The sequence below is a fragment of the Pongo abelii genome, chromosome 16 (genome assembly GCF_028885655.2).
Source record: "Pongo abelii isolate AG06213 chromosome 16, NHGRI_mPonAbe1-v2.0_pri, whole genome shotgun sequence".
Taxonomy (NCBI): Eukaryota; Metazoa; Chordata; class Mammalia; order Primates; family Hominidae; genus Pongo; species Pongo abelii.
The window spans coordinates 61,760,002-61,774,556 of NC_072001.2; the positions used below are offsets into that span (position 1 = coordinate 61,760,002).

At 39.5% G+C, this 14,555-nt stretch overlaps 1 protein-coding gene across 2 annotated transcripts in view; it reads right to left on the reverse strand.

Moving 5' to 3' along the window:
- ADAM10 (ADAM metallopeptidase domain 10) overlaps window positions 1-14,555 on the reverse strand; it is a 157,270-nt gene that overhangs the window by 101,608 nt on the left and 41,107 nt on the right.

Consider the following 14,555-nt stretch of genomic DNA (forward strand, 5'->3'; position numbering starts at 1 on the left):
ACAAAAACAAACAAGGCCAGGCGAGTTGGCTAGTGCCTGTAACCCAGTACTTTGGGAGGCTGAGGGAAACTCCATCTAAAACAAACAAACAAACAAACAAACAAACAAAGCTTATGACCCAGCAATTCTACTCAAGAAAAAAGAAAACATAAAGCATATATCCACACAAATAACTGAACACAAGTGTTCACAGCAGCTTTATTTATAATAGCCAAAAACTGAATATAACCTAAATGTCTATCAACAAGTAAAGAGAAAGATGTATTCATATAATGGCAAACTACTCAGAAATTTAAAAAAAAAAAGCCAACTATTGAAAATACACCCTTTTGTTAAGAAACAAAAGAATGCAGAGTCTAATTCCATTGATATGTAATTCTGGAACAGTCAAAATCTATCTATAGTGACAGGAAGCAGATCAGTAGTTGCCTAGGGTGGAGACTAAGAGTAAAAAGTAATGAGGGAATTTTGTGATATGACAGCAACATTCTTTATCTTGATTTCAATGGCAGTTGTCTAAGTATATACATTTGCCAAAATGCACCTCCAACTATATGCCTAACATGAATATATTTTCTATAAGTAGGGGTCAGTAGCATACATTTACTAGCTTCAAAATTGTGTCCATTTTTAAACATTGTCTATTTTCTCTTTTCCTTCATTTCATGTCAATCTTGGCACCCTTTTAGTTTGAGGCGGTACTCACATTCCTCTTGCCAAAAAACTCCCAGGGCTTCCCAGGTACAAGAACTCCAGGCTTTCTTCTTAAAGCCTTAAGGACCCAAGCTACTGCTGTAAGTAATCAACAAAGCCCAACACATCTTCTAAATGAGAACTCCACAAACTTAAAAACAGACTCTCCTGAACAAACAAGTATCCTGCCTCAACTTTTGCTGCCTATCATGTATTTTCATAAAATTACTTTTGCAAACTGACAGGAAATTCTAGGCCATATATGTGACTGTAAATACATAGATTATGTTTATAAAGGTTCATACTATTTTGAAAAATCATTAATTTATCATATTTACACATTTACAGTTACTATAAAAACACTATCTCAAAACAGCATCGTCATTAAGATTTATTATTCAGCAAAACTGCACCCTGAAACCACTGTTAAATGAAAGCACTAGTATTCTATATGGAAAAAAAAAATTGAGGGCAAAAGCTACAAAAAGATATTTAAGTTTTAATATAAGACCTGGCCAACAGAGCGACTCCGTCTAAAAAAAAAAGAACGAACATTCTGGCCTGGCACGGTGTTGGTAGTAATCCCAACATTTTGGGAGGCCGAGGCAGATAGATATTTGAGGTCAGGAGTTCAAGACCAGCCTGGCCAACGTGGTGAAACCCTGTCTCTACTACAAATATAAAAATTAAGCTGGGTGCGGTGGCTTACACTTGTAATCCCAGCACTTTCGGAGGCCGAGGCGTGTGGATCACCTGAGGTCAGGAGTTCAAGACCAGCCTGACCAACATGGTGAAACCCATCTCTACTGAAATTACAAAATGAGCCAGGTGTGATGATACATGCCTGTAATCCCAGCTACTCGGGAAGCTGCGGCAGGAGAATCGCTTGAACCCAGGAGGCAGAGGTTAAGGTGAGCCGAGATTGCACCACTGCACTCCACCCTGGGCAACAAGAGTGAGACTCCACCTCAAAAATTAAAATAAAAATACAAAATTTAGCCAGGCGGTAGCGGCGCACGCTACTCCCAGCACTTTGAGAGGCTGAAGCGGGACAATCCTGAGCCCAGGAGGCAGAGGTTGCAGTGGGCCAAGATCGCGCACTGCACTCCAGTCTGGGTGACAGAGTGAGACCCTGTCTCAAAAACAACAACAAAAAAACATTCTATGCTATACACCCTACCCAAAGAAATATTTATATATCTATTAAGGTGTCTAAGTACAAGCTAGATAAACAACTTAGAAGGAAAACAGAAGTTAAGAACACTTGAAGTAGGCCCCTTACAGCCTTGATACTGATTTTTTTTTCTTTCTTTTTTTTTTTTTTTTTTTTCTTTTTTCCCCAAGACGAGTCTCACTCTCTCTCGCCCAGGCTAGAGTGCAATGGCGCGATCTCGGCTCACCGCAACCTCCGCCTCCCAGGTTCAAGTGATTCTTCCGCCTCAGCCTCCCGAGCAGCTGAGATTACAGGCATCCGCCATCATGACCAGCTAATTTTTGTATTTTTGTAGAGACGGGGTTTCACCACGTTGGCCAGGCTAGTCTCGAACTCCTGACCTCAGGTGATCCACCCGCTTCAGCCTCCGAAAAGTGCTGGGATCACAGGTGTGAGCCACCGCGCCCGGCCAATATTGATTTCATAATAAGAAAATCATCTCATACTGACAAAGGGAGCTGCCTGGGGACCACACGATGATACTGCTCATGAAGGGTCCCCTCCACTCCTTAGTCCTAAGCAGCTAGAGCACAGCTCGTTTTGAGAGCCCAGCCCCAACAAGGCTGTATCCTGCCCTGGGGCCAAACAGCCCCTGCATCTCCATATCCCTGGAGTCCACTTACATCCTCCACCTACAGCCACTGTTGTGATCCCATGCTGCCCTCAAGCCAAAGTGTAAACCACTGGCAGCAACCCCACTGCCCCCAGCAGCAGAGCTGCTATACATTTTCATGTACCCCAAGGAGGCCTAAGGTTAGACTGATAAGACTCCCACTACCCAAAGCCACCACTCCTGCTGGCTGTTGCCACTGGTGCTAAACCACAAACTATTGGCAGTGACCCTGCTGCCCCAAGCAGTGGAGCTACTACAGCTTTACAAGTGTCCTGAGGACAGGCTACCCTGCCCACAGCTGCCACCTGGGGCCCAAAGACCCACGCATCAGCTGACTGCTTACGTCTGGTGCCACTGAAAGCAACCCTTCTCTCCCCAGTGGCAGGGCCCCACTCGAGCACTCCACTGGGGCCATGGGGATCACCCCATCCCTGCCTACCACAGCCAACACCCACACACATTACTAGTGGGCCTGAGAACAGGTCTATCCAGCCCCCTCCACCACTGTTAACATGTGAACACTTCTCCTAGGGGCCTGAGATTTAGCCCACTCAATCTGCCATTACATACCACAGCTGGTCCCCAACCACATGCACAATCTGCAGGCCTGGAGACTGGCCTGCCCAGCCCATTGCAGCCACTGCCATTATCAGCACAGACCACCTGGGAAACAGAGGGTTTTCCCACTATCAACCATGCCACATACACTGCCCAGGAGCCTGAGAATCTGCCCACCCAGTTGGCCAACCACTGCCCCCACCAACACCCAAGTAAGCCACCTGGAGGCCCAAGAATCAGCCCACCCGGACCTGCTAACACCAGTGCCAACATATGTTGCCCTGAGGCCCAAGGACAGGCCCACTTGGTGAACCTGTCCCCAGCTAAGCCTCACCACAGACTCCACTAACAAACCTGAGAAAATCAGACACTACTAACGCTGTAAACAGCGGAATAATTTATACGGAGACTATACCACTGCATGCACCCAGATTCATGCCAAAATGCATCTTCAGGAAAAAGCCCTCGCCTAAGAAAGCAAATTCAAAAAACTGGAAGAAGTGACTGTTATACCATATGTGCAGTAAGGACCCAAGAAACATGATAAAGCAAGGAAATATGACCTCTAAAGTAACACAATAATTCTGCAGCAATAGATTCCAATGAAAAATTTATGAGATCCCAGAAAAAGAATTCAAAATAATATTTAAAAGCTAAGTGAGATGCAATATACAGATACAATATTAAGAAATCATAAAATTTAGAATACGAATGAGAAATTTACAAAAAAGACAGATATCATAGGGCTAGGTTCACATCTGTAATCCCAGCACTGTGGGAGGCTGAGGCAGGTGGATCGTTTGAACCCAGGAGTTTGAGACCAGCCTGGCCAACATGGCAAAACCCCATCTCTACAAAAAAAAAAAAAAAAAAATTAGCCCAGCATATTGGCGTGAACCTGTAGTCCCAACTACTCAGGTGGCTGAGGTGGGAGGATCGCTTCAGCCCGGAAGGCAGAGGTTGCAGTGAGCCAAGATCGCACCAATGTACTCTAGCCTGGGCTAGAGTGAGACCTTGTCTCAAAAAAAAAAAAAAAGATAGATATCATAAAAAAGAAGGAAATGAAACTACTGGAAGTAAAGAATTCATTGAATGAAATACAAAAATTATTTCAAAAGCTTCAACAATAGACTAGATCAAGCAAAAGAAAGAATTTCAGAACTTTAAGACAGGTATTTTGAACTAATCCAATAACATAAAAATAAAGAGGAATAAACACAGCATGCATGACATGCAGACACTATACAGTGACCAAATATTCACATTTTCAGTGCCCCAGAAGGCAAAGAAAAAACAAAAGGGATAGAAAATCTATTTAACAAAATAAGAGCTGAAAACTTCCCAAGTCTAGAAAGCAATTTTGACGCCCAGATATAGGAACCTCAGAGATCTTCAAATAGATACAACTCAATAAGGTTTTTGCCAAGGCACATTATAGTCAAACTGTGAAAAGTCAAAGACAAAGAGAGAATTCTAAAAACAATAACAGAAAAGCATCTCATCATTTACAAGGGAACCCCTATCAGACTAACAGCAGATTTCTCAGCAGAATCCTTACAGGCCAGGAGAAAATGGGATGATATATTCAAAGTGCTAAAAGAAAAAAATACCCGGCAGCCAAGATTACACCCAGGAAAAATATCTTTCAGAAATGAGGGAGAAATAAAGCCCTTACTACACAAGCAAAAACAGGTAATTTGTCACAACTAGACCAACTGTACAAGAAATGCTCAAAGGAATTCTGCATCTGGAAGCAAAAAGATGATGATCACCATCATGAAAACACACAGAAATATAAAGCTAACTGGTAGAGCAGATACACAAATGAGAAAAAGAAATCAAATGTTACCACTACAGAAAACCACCAAACCACAATGATAAACAATAAGAGAAAAAGGAAGGAACAAAGAATATACAGGCTGGGCACAGTGGCTCACATCTGTAATCCTAGCACTTCAGGAGGCCGAAACAGGCAGGTCGCTTGAGGCCAGGAGTTTGAGACCAGCCTGAGCAATGTGGCAAAACCCTATCTCTACAAAAAATTTTAAAAATTAGCCAAGCATGGTAGCGTACACCTTTAGTCCCAACTATGAAGGGCTGAAGTGGGAGGATCACCTGAGCCCAGGAGGTCAAGCCATGTGTGATTGCACCACTGCACTCCAGCCTGAGCAACAGAGTGAGAGTCCATCTCAAAAAAAGCCAAAGAAAACCAAAAAATAAACAAGACAACAAGAAATTAATAAAATGGCAGGAATAAGCGCTCACATACCAGTAATAACCTTAACTGTAAAAGGATTAAACTTTCCACTTAAAAGATAAAGACTGGCTAAATGGATAAAAGAAACATGACTCAGCATATGTTGCCTACAGGAAACTCATCTTACCTGTAAAGACACACACAGACTGAAAGTAAAGAGATGGAAAAAAATATTCCATGCAAATGTAAACCAAAAGTAAGCAGGAGTAGCTAAATATATATGCACCCAACTACAGAGCACCCATTACGTAATGCAAATATTATTAGATCTAAAGGGAGAGATCAACTGCAATACCATAATAGTTGGTAGACTTCAACACTCCACTCTCAGCATTAAACAGATCTAGACATAAAATTAACAAAGAATCATTGGATTTAAACTGCACATTGGACCAAATAGGCCTAAAAGACATTTACAGATTTCATACAACAGTTAGAGTACACAACATTCTTCTCATCAGCACATGAAATACTCTCGAGGATAGACCATATGTTAGGAAACAAAACAAGTTTCAACAAATTTTTTTAAATAGAAATCATATCAAGTCAGACTACAACAGAATAAAACTAGAAACCAAGAACAAGAAGAACTCTGGAAACTGTACAAATACATGAAAATTAAACAAACATCCTCCTGAAAGACAACTAACTGATCAAGAAAGAAATTAAGGAAGAAATCAAAAAACAAATGAAACGAATGAAAATTCAAAACACGACATACCAAAATCCATGGGATACAACAAAAGCAGTACTTACAGGGAAATTTATAGCAATAAATGCCTACCTCAAAAAATATGGAAAGATTTCAAATAAACAATATAATGAAGCACCTCAAGGAACTAGTAAAGCAAGAACAAACGAAACCCAAAATTAGTAGAAGAAAATAAATTATAATAATCAAGGAGCTGAGCACAGTGACTCAATGCCTGAAAGCCCAGCACCCTGAGAGGCAGAAGTGGGAGTATCACTTGAGGCTGGAGTTCGAGACCAGCATGAGCAACATAGCAAGACCCCATCTCTTAAAAAATGTAAAAAATACAGCCCAGAGCCCTGTAGTTCCAGTTACTTGGGAGGCTGAGGTGGAAGGACTGCTTGAGCCCAGGAGTTCAAGCTTGCAGTGAGCTATGATCATGCCACTGTACTCCAACCTGGGAGACAGAACAAAATTCCAACTTAAAAAAAAAACAGGGCAGAATTCAACAAAATAAACACTCAAAAAACAATAGGAAGGATAAACAAAACCAAAAGTTTTTTTGAAAAGATAAATAAAATCAATGACCACTTGCTAATCAAGAAAAAAAAAAAATAGAAATAGCCTGTTGAATAGAAGAAAATATTTGCAAACTATTCATCTGACAAGGGACAAATACCCAGAATATACAAGGAACTCAAAGAACTCAATAGTTTTAAAAAAAATCCCATTAAAAAGTAGGCAAAGGACATGAACAGACATTTCTCAAAAGAAGACATACAAATGTCGGTTTGTGTCCTTTGAGATGAAAAAATGAAGAAGAAAAAGACATAGAAATAGCCAAAAGGTATAAAAAACAATGCTCAACATTACTCACCATCAAGGAAATGCAAATCAAAACCACAATATATCATCTTACCCCAGTTAGAATGGCTGTTATTAAAAAGATAACAAATAACAGATGCTGGCGAGAATGTGAAACAACAGTAACTCTTCTATACCGTTGATAGGAATATAAATTAGTACAGCCACTATGGAAAACAGCATAGAGATTTCTCAAGAAAACAAAAATAGAATTACCACATGATCCAGCAATCCCGCTACTGGGTGTTTATCCAAAGGAAAAGAAATCAGTATGTCAACAGGATACCTGCACTCCCATGTTTAGTGCAGGACTATTTACAATAGCCAAGATATGTAATCAACTAAGTGTCAATCAACGGATAAATGTTTAAAGAAAATGTAGCATATATACACAATGGAGTACAATTTGACTATTAAAAAAAATAATAAGAAGGCCTGGAGCGGTGACTCACGCCTGTAATCCCAGCACTTTGGGAGGCCAAGCTGGGCAGATCTCTCAAGGTCAGGAGTTTGAAACCAGCCTGGTCAACACAGTAAAACCCCATCTCTACTAAAAATACAAAAATTAGCCAGGCGTGGTGGCGCACACCTCTAATCCCAGCTACTCAGGAGGCTGAGGCAGGAGAATCGCTTGAACCAGGGGGGCGGAGGTTGCAATGAGCCGAGATCGCACCATTGCACTCCAGCCTGGGCAACAGAGCGAGATTCTGTCTCAAAAAAAAGAAAAATAAAAATAAATCTTATCATTTGCAGCAATATGAATGGAACTAGAGGTCATTATGTTGAGTGAACTAAGCCAAGCACAAAAAGACAAACATCCCATGTTCTCACTCATATGGGTAAGATTAGAAAGTTGATCTCATGAAGGTAGACAGCAGAATGATAGATACCAGTGGCTAGCAAGGGTGCGTGGGTGGGGCTTGAGGGGAGATGAAGAGAGGTTGTTAATGGGTACAAACATACAATAAGATTGAAGTAAAAAGTGCAAATGTTTGATAGCAGAGTAGGGTGACTACAGTTAACAACAATACATTGTATATTTCACAATAGTTTAAAAAAATAGGACTTGAAATGTTCCCAACACATAGAAATAATGAATACTTGAGGTGATGGACACCCCAAATGCTATGACTTGATCATTTCACATTGTATGCATGTAACAAAATATCACATGTACCCCATAAATATGTACAAATATTATGTATTTAAATTTTAAATAATTTTTAAAAGAAAATCATGTCTAAGATACAAAACATTCCCAGTTTGATTTAAATTGGATTAAAACCATATATAAAATCAGTTCTCAAGTATATATGCAGTCAAGTAGCAGTACAGATAATTTAAAAATCAAATTTAAATCGTATCAAAATTCACTGCTTGTATTAACATCAAAATTAACTTGAATCTAAAACATACATGAACAGAAGAAGGAATGAGGGAGAGCCCAGAAGGCAGGTAAATAGTAGAAAGAAGCCAGAACGAATTAAAGATTGTCATAACCCATAAAATAGTAAAACCACAAATGAATAATCAGGAATTTGACATAATTTATTCTGTTAACCAAGCGACTGGATTATAACTTTCTAATTTTAATTCCACTACAATCTGTTTGACAGTCCACATCTTTATGCTATTTTAGCATTTTACAAAATGTAAATTCTTTGCAATATTCCTGTTGGATAACATATTATGAAATAATAATAAAAAGTAGCTGATAGGAACAACCCAACCACATACTACTTTTTTAGTTTTTTTAACAAGCCCTCAATAAAAAGCTATCTGAAAACAACCAGATTATTTAATTGTTTAGACTTCGGCTCAACAGTCAGAAAAACTGCACTATATATTGCCTTATAATGATCATTGTATTCCAGGAAAACAATTTCGTATTCCCTAAAAAAAAAAAACAAAAAAACAAACAAACAAACAAAAAAAACACAGAAATACCATATGATCCAACAATTCCACTTGTAGGTATATACCCAAAGAAACTGAAAGCAGGAACTCAGATAGTTGCACATCAATGTTCATAGCAACACAGTAGCCAAAAAATGAAAACAACCCAAATGTTCACAAACAGATGAATAGGTTTTTTTAAAAGTATGTATGTATACATACAATAGAATATTGTTCAGCCCTAAAAAGCAACCAAATTCTGATTTTTGCTACAACATGGATGAACCCTGAAAACATTATAAGTTAAATAAGTCAGACATAAGTCAGTGAAATAAGTCAGACATTATGGTGAGTGATATGGTTTGGCTCTGTGTCCCCACCCAAATCTCACGTTGAACTGCAATTCCCAGTATTGGGGGAAGACCTGGTGGGAAGTGACTGGATCATGTGGGCAGATTTCCCCCTTACTGTTCTTGTGATAGTGAGTGAGTTCTCACGAGATTGTCCCTGCTTCCCCTTCTCCTTCTGCTATGACTGTACATTTCCTGAGGCCTCCCCAGCCATGCCTCCTGTACAGCCTGCAGAACCATGAGCCAACTAAACTTCTTTTCTTTATAAATTACCCAGTCTCAGGTAGTTCTTGATAGCTTGTTCTAGTAGGGGAGCACAGCTACCCATATACCCTTGACCAAAGACCAGTCCTCCTCTATTGAGGATGGTCGTCCTCTTCGACCAAGCATGCGGCTTCAGGAGGGATGCACATGGAGCAGTGAGGGAGGAAGGGGACACCCATCTAGCCAGCCAGATCAGTCGAATCAACGCTGGAGATTAATGGGGTGACAAATGTTGCAGCCAGATTGCCCTCACATCCTCAGGTAGTTCTTTCTAGCAATGTGAGAATGGACTAATACAGTAAGTGAAATAAGTCAGTCATAAATAATCCATGATTCCACGTACATGAGGTACCTAGAATAGCAAACTCACTGGGACAGATAGTAGAATAGTTGGTTGCCAGGGACTGGAGGGAGAGAAAAATGGGGAGTCACTGTTTAATGAGTACATACTTTCTGTTTGTGATGATGGATATGGTGATGGTTGCACAATATTGTGCATGTTACTTAATGCCATTTAATGCATTCTTTTAACTGATGCCATAATGGGACATAAAGCCCGAACTAATGAACTTTGGCAATACAGAGAGGAAACCAGAGGGCAAAAATCTTGCTCTTTACCACTTAAAAATGGTTAAAATGGTAGCTTTTTATTTTACTACAATGAAAATAAATTTTTAAAAATCGTTGCATTCCAAAAAGCTGGGGTATAAAATCAAACTGTGTGGCCATCTTTCATAATGTTTGTTAAAGTCTCAAGGGATTTGGTTGGGATGACGGTATGTGAAGATAATGATGAGATTACAACATTCTTCTTAAATGTATACAGTATAGAGGCTTGCAGTTTTCAGAGCACTTTTACATATATTACTGCATCTTACCCTCAGAGTAACAGTACAAAGGAGACACAATGAATATTTTAATCAAAGGGTATGACTCAAGGTCATAAGACTAAAATTAGGAGTAGAACTCTAGTATTTGGTTGCTGCATATTGCTCTTTCTACTGTATCAAGAATGCCTCTCAAGCATATGATGGAAAAAGTCAAGCTAACACATGCGAAGTGTTGTACTAGTCTTAAAGTAACATCATTAGTCTCCAGCAAGTCTTTAAAATCTGAATAAATGCAAGTAAGATATAGAAATAAAAATTATAACCTAATTTGGCTTTCACTGAAAATTGTGCTTTACAACATTACCACAAAAAATTCTCTTTGATTTTTAATGCTTGAGCCACTTTCAAGACTATGGCTAAACTCTGTCCACTACTATGTTTCTTCCAGCAAGTTTAGTTCTTTTTATTATTTTATAATATACTACACTGTCATCAAAAATAAACTGTAGATTTCCTTGAGGAGGTAAGATGTCCTGTATAAAGAACATTATTTCCACTGGGAATGTTTTCCTACCCTCAGATTTAACCACTGTATTGATTTTATGAATCAATAAGTATTATGTTTCTCATCTTGATTATAGTAGTTCTATTATGATTCTTTTTTTGGCGTTGGCATTATAGTAAAATTATAAAGAACGGAGTGAAGTTATAGGAGGACAAAATCAGTTTAACAAATGATAGCAAATTTCTAAAATACACCAAACAGATACTGAGTCCCTAGTCTTAGTGCTCTGAATATGCAGTTTTACCACGTCATAGTAATAGCTGGTTTTTCTTTCTCAAGCTTTAGAAAAGCATTTTACAACCAAACCAGACAAATAATAGACATACCAGAACCACCTTTGGTGCAGAGCAACAAAATAAATTATGTTAGGATGTCATTCCATAAGTTTTCAGGAAGGTTATGTACCTTCTACATCTTAATATACAGAAATACTTTCTATAGGTTAGAATAGTTAGAATATAGAGTAGTCCCTTCTTACCCACATTGTTTCAGTTATCCACAGTCAACTGTGGTCTGAAAATAGGTGAGTACAGGACAGTAACATATTTTGAGAGAGACCACATTCACATAACTTACAGTAGTTGTCATAATTGTTCTCTTGTTATTTGTTATTGTTAATCCCTTACTGTACCTAATTTGTAAACTGAACTTTATCATAGGTATTTATGTAAACGAAAATTTAATATATTTAGGGTTTGGTACTATCCATGGTTTCAGGCATTCATTGGGGAATCTAGAACGTATCCTCTGCAAACAAGGATGGACTACTGTAGACTAAAAAGAAGTTGCCTTTTCCCACGGGGTTGCTATTTTAGCTAAAGATAGTATGGTACTAATACTCAGAAGAAAACAAGATACAGGGTGCATCCTTTTAACTGAAGTCATAATAGGACATAAAGCCCTAACTAATGAAGTACATTGCCAATACAGAGAGGAAATTTGAAGGCAAAATCCTTGCTTCAAGGTACTATTAGAGTAATCCAGGAGTCCCAGAGACAAGCACTGTGTTCATGAATAGAGTTCTATCATATCTAAAATGGAGCAGGCCTATGACAGGCCTGGGTTAGTGGTTACTAGGAGTAACTGTACTTAACTAAGGCATTTCTGATGTTTCCAGATACTCATTTCCTCTTAACTTTCACCTTCTTAATTAAGATGCTTGAGAGAGTCTCCATTCAAATTATTTTTTAAGGTAAGTTGCCAATATTAACAACAAATATTATTTTGAGTCAATTATCTTCCACTAGTGTACTTTTTGAAACAGAAAAGTCATTTTTTCAAGTTATCATAGGGAAGGGAAAGGAAAAGGAGAGGGGGAGGGGAAGAGAAGACGAGCTGGAAGGGAAAGGAACAGGTCTGCAGAGGGGGAAGGGGGAAAGGGCAGAGAATCAGCCAATGTACACCCCACCAGGCATCTTCCACAGAAATCTAGGGCTCGGCCGGGTACGGTGGCTCACGCCTGTAATTCCAGCACTTTGGGAGGCCAACGCAGGTGGATCACGAGGTCAAGAGTTTGAGACCAGCCTGGCCAACATGGGGAAACCCCATCTCTACTAAAAATACATAAATTAGCCGGGCATGGTGGCGTGCATATGTAATCCCAGCTACTCAGGGGGCTGAGGCAGGAGAATCGCTTGAACCCAGGACACAGAGGTTGCAGTGAGCCGAGATCGCGCCATTGCACTCCAGCCTGGGTGACAGAGTGAGACTCCATCTCAAAAAAAAAAAAAAAAAAAAAAAAAGATAAGCTAAAAAGAAGAAAGAAAATTCCAGGGCTATAAACTTTAGGGGGAAAAAAAAAGCTCAGCCAGACACAGTAGCTCACGCCTGTAATCCCAGCACTCTGGGAGGCTAAGGCCAGTAGATCACCTGAGGTCAGGAGTTCGAGACCAGCCTGGGCAACATGGTGAAACCCCCATCTCTACTAAAAATGCAAAAATCAGCCGGGTGTGGTGGTGTGCCCCTGTAATCCCAGCTGCTCAGGAGGCTGAGGTGGGAGAATCGCTTGAACCTGGGAGGTGGAGGCTGCAGTGAGCCGAGATCACGCTACTGCACTCCAGCTTGGGCAGCAGAGCGAGACTCCATCTAAAAAAAAAAAAGAACAAGAACAAGAAAAAGGAAAAGGAAAACACAGTTCCAGGCTTAACTGATGGCCCTGAAGTAAATGAATTACCTCAAAATAAGCAAAAATACATAAACACAAATCTACAAGAGTTCCTAAGGAAGATAAAAGTAAAACTATAACTTAAAATGAATAACTTCACCCTATGTAAGAAGACAAACAGAACAACAAAGTGAGTCTCACATAAAGGAGAGCCAATGGAAAGAACCTGTCATGACGGCATAATTAGAGAACACATGATTACACATATTATACATGATTACAGAATAAGTAGATTTACCTACTGAAAAGAAAAAAGTTTTCTATAAACAATTTCCAACCTGGCACAACTATGTAATTAAATACTTGGCAAGTAAACTACCATATATAGAACATTAAGGGCCTGGTGCGGTGGCTCACGCCTGTAATTCTAGCACTTTGGGAGGCCGAGGCAGGTGGGTCACTTGAGGTCAGGAATTCAAGACCAGCCCGGCCAATATGGTGAAATGCCATCTCTACTAAAAATACAGAAATTAGCCAGGCATGGTGGTGAGCACCTATAATCCCAGCTACTCAGGAGGCTGAGGCACAAGGATCACTGGAACCCAGGAGGTGGAGGTTGCAGTGAGTGAATATCGTGCCACTGTACTCCAGCCTGGGCAACAGAGTGAGCTCGGTCTCAAAAAAACAAAAACAAAAACAAAACAATAAAACAATGACAGGATTTAAGAATAGAGGGAGACTTCCATTGTTCAGGTATCTAATATAAACCAACTGTATAAAATAACAATAACCTAAATTTACTAATTTAACAAACTGATGAAGGTGGACTTGACCAAGAGCACACAAAATCAGAGTTTAAATCTGAAACAGTCTTTCCGTCACACCAAACTATAATTCCTTGCTTGGGATATATAAGGGAGCCCCCAGGATGGCAAAATGCAGAATATCTTCCTGGTGACAGATTAAAAAAAAATAATTGAGGCCACACACGGTGGCTCACACCAGTAATTCCAGCATTTTGGGAGGCTGGGGTGGGAGGATAGCTTGAGCCCAAGAGTTCGAGACCAGCCTGCACAACACAGCAAGACCCCATATCTACAAAAAAAATTAAAAATTAGCCGAGCATGATGGCACACATCTATGGTCCCAGCTACTCAGGAGGCTGAAGTGGGAGGATTGCTTGAGCTCAGAAGTTTGAGGCCAGCCTGAGCAACACAGCAAGACCCTGTCATTCACTCTATCCTAAATAAATAATAAAATACCAACCTGGCAATTGATACTGGCATATAACACAACTATCTGTCCCACACCATGATAACTAAGATTCTTGATTTGCTAGACCTTGTGTTTATATTTGATTTGTTGGTTCAATATAGACTATTTTGGAAACTTACTAGTGCAAAGTGATTATAATTTCATATTTCAGAGATGCACACAAATTAACAACTTTATTCCTGTATACAAGTATCAAAAATGTATGTCAACCTGCAGAGGTACAGAATGACTTTAAGAAATTAAAGAGGTTATAACACAATCAACTGAAGAATAAGTATTCAGAAGCTGTATCTAAAAGGAATTGTATATATGATGACCAAAGAATTTTTAATCAGTTTAAAGCTATTACACTATAATACAAGGTTTCCCTGATGCTTAATAA